Raw genomic sequence first — 13,025 nt, 5'->3', positions numbered from 1 at the left:
GTAATACTGATAGGTTTACCTTTATATGTTACTTGACCTTTTTCCTTTGCAACTCTTAATATTCTTTCTTTATTCCATATATTTTGTGCTTTGATTATTATACGACAAGGGGATTTTGTTTTGATTCAGTCTATTTGGTGTTCCGTAAGCTTCTTGTACCTTCATAGGGATACCCTTCTGTTTGGGAAAGTTTTCTTCTATAATTTTGTTGAATATATTTTCTGTGCTCTTGTGTAGAAGGAAGGGTGGGCTGTGTCCCACTACCCGGCTAGCTTTACACAAAATAATTACACGGAAACTGTATTCATTTAAATACTGCCTGGCCCATAGTTTCAGCCTCTTATTGCCTAATTCTCACATCTTCCTTTAACCCATATTTAGTAATCTGTGTAGCACCATGAGGTGTGGCTTACCAGGAGAGATCTTAACCTGCATCCATCTCGGAGAGGAGAAGCATGGAGACTGCCTGAAGCATCTCCCCAACTCTGCTTCCTTGTTCCCACAATTCTGTTCTGTCTACTCCGCCTACCTAATTTTCTGTCTCTTAAAGGGCCAAGGCAGTTTTCTTTATTAATTATCCAATGAAAGTAACATAGACAGATAACTCTCCTCCATCACTCTTGAGCTGGAGTTCTTCCTCTTCTTCTACCCCTATTATTCTTAGGTTTGGTCTTTTTATGGTGTCCCAGATTTCCTGAATGTTTTGTGTTAAGAATTTGTTGGATTTATTGCTTCCTTTGAACAATGAATTTATTTCCTCTATAGTATCTTCAGCACCTGAGATTCTTTCTTCTATCACTTGTATTTATTTGTTATACTTGTCTCTGTGTTTCTGTTCATTTACCCAGATTTTTCATATCCAGAATTTCCTCAGTTTTTCTTTTTTTGTTACTTTTATTTCAGTCTTCAAGTCTCAAACTCTTTCCATTACCTGTTTGATTTGTTTTTTTCTTGATTTTCTTGGGTTTCTTTAAGGGATTTATTAATTTCTTTCTATTTTTGTTTGTGTTCTCTTCCATTTCTTTAAGGGAGTTTTTTACTTCTTCTTTATAGGTCTTTATCAATTTCATAAAGTTACATTTAAAGTCATTTTTTTCTACTTCTTCTGGCTTAGGATGATCAAGTCTTCCTAATGTGTGACTGCTGGATTCGTGTTACCATGTTGCTTTTTAGGTTGTTGGACAAATTCTTACATGGGTGTCTACTCATCTCTTCCTTCAAATGAAGCCGGCAGTGTCTTTGCATCTTGGTTCAGTCCTTGCTGTGACTGTCTGAGTATTTGGGAGTTTTTCATGGTCTGCTCTGTACTGTCAATGTCTGTCTCAGAAAGCCTCTGAGGACTTGGATCTATACAACTGCTCTCTTGGTTTTCTCTCCTAGTTTGCTCTCTTGGTGTTCTCTTTTATTTCCCTCAGTGTTGTAGCATGCTCTTGGTCCCCTTATTATTAGAGCAAGCTCTCAGCTCTTAGGCAAGATGTGTTTAGTAGCTTTGGTGATCCAGTAGATGGGTTTGGGTTTGGAGGAAGCCTAGTTGCTGAAAACTCACTGCTGGCTGACTAGAAAAGCTGAGGGAGTTGGGAAAGGCCCCCTAGGTTTTGTCTTGCTGAGGAGGTTCTAGAGAGTGGGGCATCCCACCACGTGGTTGTTTACTCACCTCTTATGTTCCCTCAGTATTGGAATGCTGTGTTTCAGAGTTCCTCTGAGATTACAGGAGCATTTTGGGGGCAGGTGTAGCCAATAGTTTGAATGGCAGCTGGATGGGTTGTGGGGAAGCCTAGGTGCAGGAAACTCCCTGCTGGCTGGCTAGAAAAGCCAAGGGAATTGGCGAAGGGGCCCAGGGTTTTGTCCTGCGAGGAGGTTCTAAAGAGCAGGCATCTGCCATGTGGCTGTTCACTCATTTCTTAGGTCCCTTCAGTATTGGAGCAAGCTGTTTTTCAGACTTCACTGAGATTGCAGGAGAGTAGGCAGGTTTTGGGGGCAGTTTGGGCAGGTTTGAGTAACTGGATAGGTTGCGGATAGGATAAGCCAAACTGCAGGAAACTCCCTGCTGGCTGGCTAGAAAAGCCAAGGGAGTTGGGGAAGTAGTGGGGGGCTTGTCCTGCTGGGGAGGTCATAGAGAGTGTGATGTCCGGCCATGTGGCTGTTCACTCATCTCTTAGGTTTCCTCAGTATTAGAGCAAGCTGTGCTTCAGAGTTCCACTGAGATTGCAGGCCTCTGATAGAAATTTTGGCATTACTTATATATACTATTATATTTTCTGCAAATAATGATACTTTGACTTGTTTCTTTCAAATTTTTATTCCCTTAATCTCCTTCAGTTATCCTAGTTCTTCAGTTAGAACTTCAAGTACTGTATTGAGTAGAAAAGGAGAGAGTATCTAATTCCTCATTTTAGTGGAATTGCTTTGAGTTTTTCTCCATTTTATTTGATGTTGGTTATTGGCTTTTTACAATGTGCTATATTACATTTATTTATTATGCTTGTATCCCAGATCTCTACAAGATTATTATCATGAAGTGGTGTTTAATTTTCTCAAGGTTTTTTTAGCATGTAATGAGATAATTATGTGTTTTTTTGTTCTTTCACTTTGTTTATACAGTGACTTACATAATTAAATTTCTGTATGTTCCACCATCTCTGAATTTCGGGGATCAACCCTTCTTGATCATGGTGGTTGGGTTTTTGGTATATTCTTAGATTTTGTTTGACAGTATTTTATTCAGTATTATTGGACTAATGATAATGAAGGAAATTGATCTATAATTTTCTTTCTTTATTGATTTCCTTGTGGTTTGGGATATCAGGGTTGTTTTAGTCTTGTAAAATGAATTTGGCTGTAGTGTGGAGCTGCGGGCTGGCTTCCTGCACGGCTAGCTTATACCCCGAAATAACAACACACAAATTGTATTCTTTTAAACACTGCCTGGCCCATTATTTTCAGGCTCTTACTCACATCTTGACTAACCCATATCTAATAATCTGTGTAGCACCACAAAGTGGTGTCTTACCGGGGAAGGATTCTAGTGTACGTCCATCTTGGGCTGGAGCTTCGTTGCATCTGGCATCTCTCTCCAAGGAGAGGCACGGCGGTCTGTCTAACTTAGGAGAGGCGTGGCATCTGACTGAGCCATCTACCTCACTTCCTTCTTCCTGTTCTGTCTACTCCGCCCACCTAAGGGCTGGCCAATCAAATGGGCCAGGCAGTTTCTTTATTAGCCAATGGGAGTCCTCCATCATTTGGCAGTGTTTATTTTGTTTTCGTTTTGTGGAATAATTTCAGTTGTATTGGCATTATTTCTTCTTTGAAAGTCTGGTAGCCGTCTACTTAAAAATTTTGTGGCTACTTATGTATACTATCATATTGTCTGCAAATAATGATACTTTGACTTAGTTATTTCCATATGAATTCCCTTGGTCTCCTTCCGTAATCTCATTTCTTCAGTTAGAGCTTCAAGTGTGGGGTTTAATATGTTATTTAAGCTTTTGTAATATTCTTATTTGGGGTGCATATATGTTAAGAATTGAAACATCATTTTAGCGGACAGAAGTGCTTGCCTCAAATACATTTGATTTGTTCTAAGAGAGATCTCTAAAAAAAAGAACACGACGAGCAAGGAAAAACGTCAACCCTGCTAGCAAGTGTGGAAGCTCTTGTTGTTAGTTCAAGACTCCCACTGAGTGTTCTCTAATATGGATACCTTGATTACCTGCATTCCCATTGATTTATTTAAAAAAAAAACATTTTCTTTAGAAATAGGCTTGACTTGACCACATGATCCTCCCATCTCTACCTCTACAGTTTTGGGAATGCAAGAATGTGTCACCTTACCCAACAGGTTTTCTTTTTTAATTTTCTATATGTTCGTATGTTATATAGCTAGATATAATCTTCTCCACTCCTTTACAGCATCTTAGTAGTCTCCTTAAAAACTTCTAATATTTTTTATGAATTTTACTTATGCAGCAGTCTCTAACATGACAAGGAGCTTTCTTACCATGACTTTCTAAATAACTCACACATGAAGTCCTTCCCCTAACGCTACAGAAATCAAAATAAGCAGTGCTACTAAAACACTGAAATATAAGAATTTATGTTACAATGAACAGGTTTAGCCTCAGTAAAACAAGAAAACCAGAATACTCAAAATTATCTGGAGAAAAAAAGGAACACCCCAGAAATCAGAAAATATATCCAAATAATTATAAGCTAGAAAATTAAGGATTGCTGGAACTTTGCTTTATTCGTACAAAGGTGGATACTATATAATATAGACTTGAAAATTTTGGGGTTTTACAAAATCTTATTTTGTAGCCAGAATTTGGAAATAGAAATATACAAATGGGTATTGAAAAATTAAACAAAATCTCCAGTTTAAAAATTACTTAATAGCAATTTAAATTTGAATTGACCTAAGAAGATCAAACCCCTTTCTGATTATAGAGCACTTAAAATCCTTAACATAATATTTTTTCCTAAAATTTATTAACCAAAATATTCAATTTCATGGCATCTTAAAACACATAGTATTATTTTCTTATTATTTTCCAGTTTCAAAGCTTTGCTTTTAATCTCAAAAGCCATTTTTCATATTGTTTGTGTTGTTCTCTTATATATATATATTGTTTCTTGCAAGATGTAATACATGCACTTGAAATTATGACACTTAGGAGAAAAATATATACAATGATTTTTTGATCTTACATTAAGACAAAGAAAAAAATTGCCACATCAGTTTAAGAGATAAATTACCAATGAGAATAAAAGCTGGTTTAGAGATGCCAATAAAGGAATAGAGAGCTCTATCATCACTAGGAAATAGAAATAGAATTCAAGGAACTTAGGAAGAAAGTAATGAAAAATATCTTACCACAATTTCTACGTATGATGGGATGTTTTATTGCTAGAATAAAGCTTAATATATGTAGTACAAGTATTTCTTTGAAATTAAATAGTAGCTTGACATTTTGAGTTCTCATGCAAAGCTTATATTAAAATTCTTGAATTCTTTTCAGAAAATTCATAATGTAATGAAATACGTTAGTACAAGAATAGTTTTACATTAAGCAAAAATTCATACCTTCCTAGTATCTGGTTTTTTCAAATAGAGGTTAAATTGATCAAATCTTTTATGAGTTATTGTGTAATGTTTTTGAAAAGAAAATTTGGAAAATTTGATAATGTGTTGCAACTTTCTGTTTCATGGATTAACCATATTTGTCTATTTGCATTCATCATAGATGGAATGTCCATGACTTAATTCTAATACAAATGACTTGTTCCTTTTTTGATAAAGAAAATATAAATTAAATGATTTGGTTAAATTTTCTGATATCAAATCACTCATTTACCGTCTACATAACACAAAAAAAAGGGAAAGTAGAATGAGTTTCCTATCTAAAAGAAGAATGGAAGGAAGGAAAAAAAGGAATCACATAAAATATTGGAAATAAAGTTTTTCACATTTCTGAACCTCATCCACAAAAGTTAGGAAACAAGAAGGAGGCCATAACATTGAGGCTCTTTAGGCAGTGATTTATGAAGTGTGAAACTCAGTGTGCTCTATGACTTGAGATGTTACAGACACAACCAAGTTACAAGAGTAGGAACATCAGAACAAGAGAGTAGTGAGAACGTTGCAGCAGAATACCACAGAGCACTGGTGTGACACCATCATGTGCTCAACAGTCTACCAGTCAGCAAATACATACAGGAAATATATCTAAGGTCACGGAAGAGTCACTGGTAAAATATTAAGAATAAGACCCGATATTCACAGAGAACCAAGAGTAGTGGTTAATGCTACCAGTTAAATTGGGAAACCTCAGTTCATGAGTCTGGGTAAAGTATTCAGAATTATAATTTTTTAAATAAAAAATGTATTTACTTAGAAACATTCAGAATGTCAACAAAACAGCTGCATTTTTTTTGCAGTTGCAGAGTGGTGCTTAGTTAACAGAACAACAATTATCTTCAGATAAGCTGCATCAGAGACAACTGAAGATAAAAAAGACCAAAACAAAACAATGAAAAAAAACCTACCCTCCCCAAATGTAACTAATTTGTGCTGTGCACTAACAAGAACGTGCTTTAAATTTTACTGCCAATTTACAGCCCCCAGACTGTACCAGGCAAGGTCTGTGGTTATTGAAAAAACACAAGGACAGGTCTTTCTGAATACACATTCAATAATGTACTGAATGTACAAGAAAAGACCCTGTACCGTTTAAAAACAAATCTTACACAGCCTTACATTTTTTTTTAAAAAGAAGTGAGTTGTGTTCAGGGGGTTAAATGTTTTATAGACATGAAAAAAATGCACTATAACCAACTTATTCATCATCATAATTTTCTTTCTCATTATCGTCTTCCTCTTCCTCCTCCTCTGCCTCATACTCTTTATCCCCCCATCCTCCGTTTTCTTCTTTTTCTTCTTTTTTCAGTCTTGAACATCCCTACCCTCCCATTTTTTGCCATATTGGGTTTTCCTTTAACTCTGCAAGCAAAAGCATCCTTTTTGTATTCCTCTTTCAGCTTGGCAGCCTTCTTTTTGTAGGCTGTTTGTCATCTGCAGCTGTGTTGGTCTGCATCTCTCCCAGTTTCTTTGCAACATCACCAATGGATAAGCCATGGAATTCCCCTTTGATTTTTGGGTGATACTCAGAATAGAAAAAGGCCCAAGGTGATCTTTTAGGTGTGTTGGGGTCCTTGAACTTCTTTTTGGTCTTCCCTTTGGGGGAATGTAGGTTTTCATTTCTCTTTTATTACTTGTCTTGGCCATGTCTTCTATCTTCCCCTTTTCTTTAGCAGACATGGTCTTCCACCTTTCTGAGCACTACTTTGAGAACTGAGAAGCTGACAGAAGCATCCGGGTGCTTTTTATGTTCCTCTGGGCAAGTTTGTGCAAAGAATGTTTATGAGGACATTTTCCCTCTTGGATTCTTAGGCTCTCTTTTACTCATGTTTAGTTGATTTTCTTCCGCAGAGTCACCTAGTGCACAACTGGCTCTTGTTTGCCTTGACACTCTCTGTGGAGCTCCATGTACCCCAGAATTATCTTTAAAAAACAGCCATATACTAAAAGCACAAGTCTTGACTAACAAATATCAATAATAATACAAAAGGATCAATGTATTTCCGAGTAGCTAGCCTGGGTTCCAGAATAAATCAGATTTTAGAGTAGAACAAAAATGACTAGTAACACACTGAGTAAAGTACTTTGCATGTGAGGTATAGTCATGCAGATAAGGGTGAAAGTTTAACTCATAATAATTACCACTATGCATCCAAACAAACATATCACTGGCACTGTGCTAGAATGGGCAGGCAGTGGCATTAAAGCTATTATCAATCACTTCATATATTTAAAAAGGTAAGTTAGAACATATATTTTATCATAAAGTCCAGATTAAACTGCTGCAGTTTAAATGTGTTATGTAAAAATATGAAAGAACTCAAAAAATTAAACACCAAAGAAAGCAATCCATTAAATAAGTAGACTAATGAATCAAAAAGGCAGTCCCCAAAGGATGAGATAGAAACAACTAATAAAAGTATGAAAGATATTTTACTCCTTTAGCTATCTGTGTCAATTTAAATCAAAACTACCGTGAGAGTCCACCTCATTCCAAAAAGAATGGTTATTTTCAAGGAATCAAACCGTATATGCTAGCATGGATCCCTTACACCAATGGAGGGATGTAAACTATTGTGGTCACTATGGAAATTAGTATGGAATTTCACCAGGAAGTGAAAGCCAGACCAACGTATCATTCTTGTGTGCATGCCCAAAGAAATCCAAAGAAGGAACAGCAGCAGTATCATTAACACTCTGTACGGAAGCATTCCCCAATAGCTAAAGTATGCAGCCAACTTCGTTGTTCATCAGCAGATGAAACTTATATAATTTATATGTACATAATAAATCACTAGATGTTCTAATGAGGGACAGAAAGGGGACTGATCCAGATGGGAGGAAGGTTCAGAAAAGTAGAGGGAGGAGAACCCATAATCAGGATACATTACATGGGAGAAAATCTATTTTGAACAAAAGGAAGAAAATAAAACAAAAAGAACAAAAATATGTCATTTGTCAGGAAATGGATAGAGCTGGAGATCATCATGTTAACTGAAAAAGAGGCAGAAACAGAACACAAACTATTACATTTACTTTCTCATTCAGCATTTGGGCTTGACAAATGGCTGGAAACAGAAAGCAGACATTTCGAAAAAAGACATTTGTACAGATTGGAGGGCAAGTGTGGGAGGGAGGAAAGAATAATGGGGACATGAGTTGTACAAAAGTACATGATATATAGGCACAAGAATAGCATAAAGAAACCATTTAGCACAATGAGCGTGCATTTGTGATTTAGATACAATTAATAGCCCTGAGTTATTGAAAACAGCACATTCATGAATTTAAAGTTAGAAGAATTAGATCTATTTCAAATGAAGGAGAATGTGATAAACAACTATTGGGAAGGATTTTTATAAGCTCTGAGGTCATTTATATTTCCAAGAATAATTAGTATTTAGAAAGAAAGATCAGTTGATTTTTTCCTAATTGAGATAAAACCTACAATGAATCTTAAAATATAAAAGATCATATATACATTAAAGAAAAATTAAAAGGCATACAACAATCAAATTGTTCAGAATTAGCAGCAAGAGGGTAACACACAGGGTGAATAGGAACAGATGTAAGAATGTTAATCGATTGACTCCCAAAACAATGAGATTTAAATGATAGTGGGCAGAGGTTTAGGAACAAAGAAAAACAAGACAAACAAGACACATCTAACAGCATTATTCCTTATGAACAGGAGCAATGAGAACCAAAATTATTCCTCATTGTTAGGTCCACAGACATTAACTGATAATATCTTAAGGACAAAAATGATACCAAATTGCAATATGAGCCTGCAAAGATCATACTATTTTGGACATGGATAAACAAGGGAACACATGATGTTTTATATTCTGTGAACTTCACTACATACATAATATTTTCATTTGTGTGTATGGGAGTGTGTGTAAGATATGTGGTATATGTATTTGTTCACATATTTGCATACATTTAACAAGTGTGTGTGTGTGTGTGTGTGTGTGTGTGTGCATGCGTGTAAGCATTGAAGCCATGAGGATATCAGGTATCCTACTGTATCATTCAAAGACAATGTTTCTCATAGGTTCTGGGATGAGTCTGGTACCCATAAGATCCCAGGGATCTTCTTCTTTCAGCCTTGCACAGTGCTGGACTACATGTATATATGTAATCATGCCTACCTTTTTATGTTACTGAGAGGGATTTGAACTTAGGTCCTCATACTTTGCAACTTGTTACCCACTAAATCAACTTCCCATCACCTTCATTATACTTCTGATAGCTCAATATAATAATCCATGGTTTCTATATTATAAAAATAAAAGTAATGATAGCTATAACAGAAATGTGTTAGTAATAAAACCAATGTATATTGTGAAGTACTTACTGCCATGAAGTGTCATATTACCACATTATGACAGATTGCAAGACTAAACATACACACTCTAAACGCTAGAGCAGAAACATTAAATATCATTGAACAAATAATGTTAATAGACACATATGGTGATTGGATTATTTTTTAAAAGATATATGAAATTTAAAAAATTTTTTTAGTCCTAAACAAAGACTGAGAAAAAAGAAATAAAGAATGCTAGGAGACAAAACACACATTATCCAAATATTCCTATTAGAAGGCGGGGAATTTCAAGATAGGGATGAAGACTCGAGTTACAACTTAAATAAAAATATGGAAAGATGATAAAATTACTGGTCATCATGAGCACAAAAAGTCAATTCTAAGGAAATTAAAACACAAATTGAAAAGTCACATGCATATAAGAGAATTAGAATATTCAACAGTATTAGTGTTTGTGTTTAGACAAAGTCTTAATAACAGTCAGGGATAAAGGCTGACTGTGAACCTAGCATCTTCCTGCTGCAGGCTCTCAGGTGCTGGTATCAGGTGGTAAAGTCCATAATACCAGATGAGGGAACTTTGAGGATCGTCCCTGCCTCATTATCAAACCACAAAGAAACAGCAACTTATAAAAGCACAAAGATATGCAGGACATTGATTACTGGTCAAAACATGGGAACTGGAAACCATATCTCTATCTGTATGCAGATCTGGCATGCTAAACTGCCATAGAGTTCACAATGTTGTGATTTAGTGCAGGCTTTCCTGTAAAGAACAAAGGCTTACTGTTGTCCCCCTCTTTAGGAGATAACTCAGATGGATCTTCTAATTATCATGATAGGAAATACCCTCAGGAATACTGTATAATTTTGGAGCATTTTAGAGACAGTCTAGATTCCACAACATATGCAGGCTGATACAATGATCCCTCCTTCAATTGCTGACTCTCCCCTTTTGAGAATGTACATCACACAATTGTGCCTTTAACTATTGTCTATTCTCAAATCACCCTGTGAACCTTGCATAGTGATGTCTCATGCCACAGTTCACTTTCATCCTGCCAGTATTTTCTGCTGTAATTTTCTCTTTTACAATTATTCATGCTCACTCCTGAGAGTGTCCATAAGTTACCTTATAATAAATTCCAGCTATGTGTCACCTTAATTAGGATTAAGATTAATTGATGGATATAACAAGGAGCATGGAGCAAAAGGGACTGAGCAAGAGCCCAGCAACATTGAGATTACAGGTGTTTGTCATTGTGCACAAATATTAGACATTTTTAAATGGCAAAAATCTTTTGCAATACTGATATATATGCATATATGCATATATATGGATATATGCACACATATTTATAAAACAGCTAGACCAGTAGTTTTTCAGTTCATTCTAATCCTTGAAATTTGCCTTAGAAATCAAGCTATGATTTTAAGTATACACATCCATGAATAAACACACTTCCTTTACTTGTAAGAGCCCTCTGAATGACTGAATGGAAAATACCAGAGACAAAAAATAGTGAGAATTCAGATAATGTGAAGTGCTCAGTCCAGCTCAGAAGAAAAGAAACTGGTCCAAGGAGAGTATGGTATATTGCATACAGCAAAAATAGCTTTCATAAGGCCATGAAGTAGGATGGAGAATGAGATATTTGAGAAATAGAGACAAATGTGAGAAAGACCAACTGATAAAGACAATTTACCAGAGATAGTGCTATAATTATGAGATAAATCTGGAGTTACTGATATGAAAGAACACAATTTTGCAATTTTAAACATTCTGGGAAACATGATAGGATTTATTCAGTCAAATTATGTTTGTAGATTTTGTAGGAGCATTTGTGTTGTCTACTACTATAATCTGTTCTCTGTTACATTTGTGACATGTTTAACTCTACAGGTTACCAGATGTCTGTACAGATTCTTAACTATTTCTATTTTGGTAATTACTCTATTAAAGAATCACAGCATGTCAAAACAGTAGAGAAATGAAATACTCAAGACCATTTGCGTGCATAGTTTGTCTTGTTTAAGACAGGAGTTCTTTGGCTAAGAAAGACTGAGCCTGAACTCACAACCTCCACCCACATCTTTCCAACACTTGTTTTAAGAGTATTTGGGGAAGTAAAAACAAATGATAGGTTCACTGGGTCCTTGAAATGATAATTTTGAAATAGTAATTTATTAAGAAATTATGAGTAAAATGAGCTGGTGGAGCTAGGAAGAAGCTTGTAAGTGACAAAAGTTTCCTGAGAACACAAGGGTCTGAGCAGAAGGGAAGAGATTCTGTACACTAGGGGAGATAGTATTCAGTTCTGGATATACAGTCTGAGATGACATTTGTACTGTAACTGAAGATATATAATTGATTCTTAAATATAGAGGGCTGAACTCAGTATCTTACTCTGGACTCCTGAGCAGGATGTAAGATATGTCTACAATAGAGAAAAATGAAAGAATTGGGTATGAATCACACCTAAAAGGAAGTGAGATACAAGAAGAGAAAGCTGGGGAAATGTATGAAGGAACTTCCATATTCATTGCTGAGTAGAGGCAGAAGAATGTGCAATAGTTGTTTAACCATGCCCTGCACATGGATATCAGAGTAGTTTTCATTTTGAGCTATTATGATCACATGCACATAACTTTTAAATGAATTAGTTTGCAGTTATCTCTGCCAGTTAAACTCCCAGAAATGAGATTGGTGAGTAAATGTATAAATGCTCCTTAATTTTGTTAGATAATATAAGATTGCTTTCTATCTGTAACTTTTTCAACATTTTTTGTAGTATTTGTTACTGCCTGCTTTACCACAGAACTACCAAGTAACTATTTTCCCAAGATCCAAGGCAATCACAACATTTTACTGCAGTTGTTTTTATCTTTCCAATTAATTAGTATGAGCAAAGAGCTGTTTTTAAAATATAGCTTTCACATCTTTTTAACAGAAAGTTATTGTTTTTGACTTTTGCCCATTATTTTCTGTTGGGCTTTGTTTATTTTTCTTCCTATTTCTAGCAAGTCTTTCCTCTCATTCTATCTACAACTTTGATTGCATACATTTATACCCTTGGCCTTTTGCTAATCTGCCTTGTACTGCAGGACTGCCAACCATGAACCTTGATGCACTTTGACTGTCCTATGCTGCCAAAGTTCAAAACACTTTGTTTTTATTCTGATCATGGGTGGCCAATGAAATATGAGGTAGAATTTTTTTGAGTGACTTCTGGGAATTTTGTTGTTGTTGTTGATCCAGCGAATGGAATTAGGGTTTTGCACATCCTAGACAGATACTAGTAACTTAACTCTCACTTTTATTTATCCTCTGTTGTTGTGCAAGGGCTTTCTTTTTCTTGTTTTAGGCTGTACATGCAGTGACCATTTGATATACTGCTGGTACCATAAATTAACAAGGTAGGAAGACACTTGTACTGACTATACAAACTTGTGCTTGAGAAGACTATGCATTATCATTCTTATTTCCGTTTCTCTGAGAAATGCATGTTGCATGCTCACCATGGATTAAGTACATGCCTACAAAGGATAAACTTGCATT

At 35.7% G+C, this 13,025-nt stretch overlaps 1 pseudogene; it reads right to left on the bottom strand.

The window, feature by feature from the left end:
• Positions 1-6,332: 6,332 nt before the first annotated feature.
• Positions 6,333-6,962, bottom strand: LOC121677146 (annotated as a pseudogene).
• Between the last annotated feature and the right edge of the window lie 6,063 nt (positions 6,963-13,025).

The sequence above is a fragment of the Arvicola amphibius genome, chromosome 4, assembly GCF_903992535.2.
Source record: "Arvicola amphibius chromosome 4, mArvAmp1.2, whole genome shotgun sequence".
In the NCBI taxonomy this organism is placed as follows: domain Eukaryota; kingdom Metazoa; phylum Chordata; class Mammalia; order Rodentia; family Cricetidae; genus Arvicola; species Arvicola amphibius.
This window is presented reverse-complemented; position numbering and strand designations above follow the sequence as displayed.